The sequence below is a fragment of the Podarcis muralis genome, chromosome 3 (genome assembly GCF_964188315.1).
Source record: "Podarcis muralis chromosome 3, rPodMur119.hap1.1, whole genome shotgun sequence".
In the NCBI taxonomy this organism is placed as follows: Eukaryota; Metazoa; Chordata; class Lepidosauria; order Squamata; family Lacertidae; genus Podarcis; species Podarcis muralis.
This window is the reverse complement of record NC_135657.1, coordinates 7914039-7917658: the sequence shown is the minus strand read 5'-3', so window position 1 is coordinate 7917658 and position 3620 is coordinate 7914039. Positions and strand designations below refer to the sequence as shown.

The 3620-nt window shown below is 46.5% G+C and overlaps 1 long non-coding RNA gene across 1 annotated transcript; it reads right to left on the bottom strand.

Annotated features, from left to right (window-relative positions):
• Positions 1 to 278: 278 nt before the first annotated feature.
• Positions 279 to 2624, bottom strand: LOC144327195 (uncharacterized). The gene is made up of 2 exons (XR_013392096.1): positions 2068 to 2624; positions 279 to 1626 (listed from the first exon to the last, which is right to left on the bottom strand). It is a non-coding gene; the product is annotated as an uncharacterized LOC144327195 (long non-coding RNA).
• Positions 2625 to 3620: the final 996 nt, after the last annotated feature.

Below are 3620 nucleotides of genomic sequence, written 5' to 3'. Positions count from 1 at the left end.
ATTATCTTCCAATACACCCCCATGAGTGTGATGCTCATCTAACAGCAACCTACTGGTGGTCCCTGGCCCAAAACATATCCAGCTGTCCTCAACCAGAGCCAGAGCCTTTTTGGTGGAACACTTTGTCTAATGAGACCAGGGCTCAGTGCAATCTATCTCAGTTCTCTCACTTGTCATGGTGAGTGGGCTTGCACATTCCTATGACCCTTGTGAGCGAAGCCGCAGGGTCACCCAAGGTGGTAAGGTCAAAGAAAATTAAATATGCTCAGAGTCCTGTAGTGATTTCATGCTCTTTATTGCAGCTTGTAAAACAGTGACTGAATTTCCCCCAAAACCTCAGGCTTTTATATACATTATTTACACAATGAGTCCCGTCTGAATGGCTGGTTCTGCTTCCCTCCTGGAGCCTGATTGGTCTTTCCTGCAAGCCAATCAATTCTTGCATTCTAGGATCCTACTTGCCTATTGTTCTAGGATCCAAGCTTAGTACATAACAGGGAAGGAGCTAGACAAAGAATGAGCCAAGAAGTCCTCAATGGCAGAACAGGCGGGTGATAACAAGCAGTGTGTTACAACGGCTGTGAAGGCGGATGAAGGCTGCATGAGATAGGATCCACCAGTTCGTCGTGACTACTCATGCCATCAGAACAGAGCCCTACTGCGAAGGCTGTGCGTTGGTCAGTGTGCACTGATCTACACACATAAAACAAATTCACGCACAGGCATCTTCCAAAAACCCAACCCAACCCCCCCAAACCCAACCCCCATGGCGATCACTAAATGGCTACAGGGGCAGGAATGTGAAGCCCCTAGTCATGAACCGACACATGGGCGTTCAGTCGTTCTGACTCAAGGAATAAGGCAGTTGAGCAGCTCAGCAGCTGTATCCATGACTGAGCAGCCCTTTTTAGGATCCACTATTCTCACCCCGAAAAGGAGAAGAGGCTGGAAATGGTGCCCTAAACATAGTATGCCTCCCTTTTTCCCTGACTGGATTACCGCGCCCAGGTGGAATCTCTTTTCCCATAGTTTGAATCTATTATTCTGCATCCTAGTCTCTAGAACAGCAGAAAACAAGCTTGCTCCCTCTTCAACATGACATCCCTTCAAATATTTAAACATGGCTATCATGTCACTCCTTAATCTTCTCTTCTCTAGATTAAACAAATCCAGCTCCCTAAGTCTCTCCTCATAGGGCTTGGATTACAGACCTTTTACATTTTGGTCACCCACCTCTGGACATGTTCCAGCTTGACAATATCCTTCTTCAACTGGACACAGTATTTCAGGTGTGGTCTGACCAACCAGAATAGTGTGGTAGCATTCCTTCACTTGATCTAGACACTATACTCCTATTGATGCAGCCCAGAATTGCATTGGCGTTCTTAGCTGCCACATCACACTGTTGACTCATATTCAGCTTGTGGTCAACTAAGACTCCCAGATCCCTTTCACTGGTACTGTTGTCAAGCCAAGTGTCCCCCACCTGTGCATTTCATTTTTTCTATCCAGGTGTAGTACCTTACATTTCTCCCTATTGAACTCCATATTGTTGGTTTTGGCCCAGCTCTCTAGGCTATTCAGGTCATTTTGAATTCTGACCCTGTCCTCTGGTGTATTAGCAACCTGTCAGGGAACTGACATCAGAGACACGGGAGAAGGAGAGGGTCTCAGACTCTGCAGGTGAAGGTCCTAGCACAAGGGGGAGACTCAGCTCGGTGGAAGGGGAAGGAAATACGCGTTACACCAAGAGTCCAGGAGAGCAATGGGAAGAGGAGGTGGAAGGGCTCCGGGATTCTTCCCTGGAAGTCAGTGAAGAGAGCCCAGGCACTCCGCTACCCACGCCCACCCTGCGCAGGAGACTCCCGCGCAATGAGAGGCGGAGACGATTAGGTGTCAAACAGCTTTTATGCTGGCAGAGGTTTAAGAAACGCCCACAGACAGATTCTGTCAGTGACTGAGGCAGTCAAGCGGAGATGGGCTGCGCAGTCCGAAGGGTTTAACCAGGGAACCAAGCACCCAAACGGGGTCGGTTTACGCACGAGTAACTCCAAACCACTACACAACCCCTCCCAGTTTGCAGTCATTTGCAAATTTGATTAGCACGCCCTCTATTCCATCATCCAAATCATTTATAAAAATATTGAATAGCACCAGGCCCAGGACAGAACCTTGTGGAACCCCAATAGTCATTTTTTTCCAGGATGAAGGTGAGCCACTGATGAGCACTCTTTGGGTTCAGCCCATCAACCAATTACAAATCCACCTAACGGTAGCTTTGTCTAGCCCACATTTTACTAGTTGTTTTGCAATAATATCATGGGGGACCTTTTCAAAGGCCTTACCAAAGTCAAGGTAAGCTGGTACAAGGGAAAGCAGGATTGTAATTACCGTAAAAATTACTGATCACTTTGGATCAGCAGTCTCAACCTAACCCGCTATGTGGGGAGAGCCATGTGTTCCTTTGGAAGGCAAGTGGAATACAGTGTGATACTTATTCATTCATTCATTTATTTATGGCTATTAGCCCATAAAATATGTACAAACATAAAAAAGCACAAAGGCTTAAAAACCGAAATATCTGACAACAGAAGGTGAACACTGCGATGCAAGGGTGGGTCATTGGGCAGAGCCCAAGGGACGGTTCACAGAAAAAGGAAAACTGAAGACGAGATCCGACATGCACTCAATACAGTGTGATATACTGACAGTTGTTTTAAAAGATGTAACTGTAACTTAAAATTCAGTATCAGAAAAAAACAAAAATAGATGGTCCCTGTGTGGATAGTCATGGTTGCATGATGGAGCCACCCCAGTGACCATGTGGCCTGATATAAGAGGGCTCTAAAATCAGTCCTGAAAGTAGACTGGTTGAGAATGACACACGCATAGCTTTTGCTCTGCCATTAACAAGGTGAGCTGAAGCAAATTGCCTCCCTTTGGGCTTAGCAATATTTCCTACAGCATTCTTGTTGAAGGGCATTGGAGAGTTAGGTGAGGGTCACTTTTCTGTTTTTCCATCAAGCCCCCGGACAAGAATGCCACGGCATCAGCCCCAAACACTCAGTCTCATAACAAAAAATACTCAACGGAGTTAGGGCTGAGGGTAGGGGAAGTACAATCATGATCTTTCCAGTCCTCTAGAAGCTGAACCTTTTGGTCATTGTGGTCATGGAGCCAAATATCTGTTCCCAAGTTTAAAGATCTAAACAAGTAAAGAACAAGCTTGCCCTTTGCATGCAAAAGCCCTGAAATTCAGCCCATTGGGCAACGGATCATGGGGCTGGGAGGAGGGAGGTAAGGACTAGCACCTTCTCTGCCCTCCACCTCCAATTTGAGAAGCTGAATGTTTATAAAGGCACTTAGCCGATTTCTGCCACGGAAATTCTGAACAGAAACACTCTGCAGGATCAGCTCCCAAAAGAAACTGCTCTATGGTCTCTGTGTTGGGAAATGGGAACAGATCTTGCTCATCACCAACCTTTCCTCCACAAATCATTATCACTACAAGGCTGAACTGAACAGCTTGCTCCAGAGTTTTAAGAGATACGATTCTGTGGTGTAGTGATTAAGAGGGGTGGACTCTAATCTGGTGAGCTGGGTTCGCTTCCCCGCTCCTC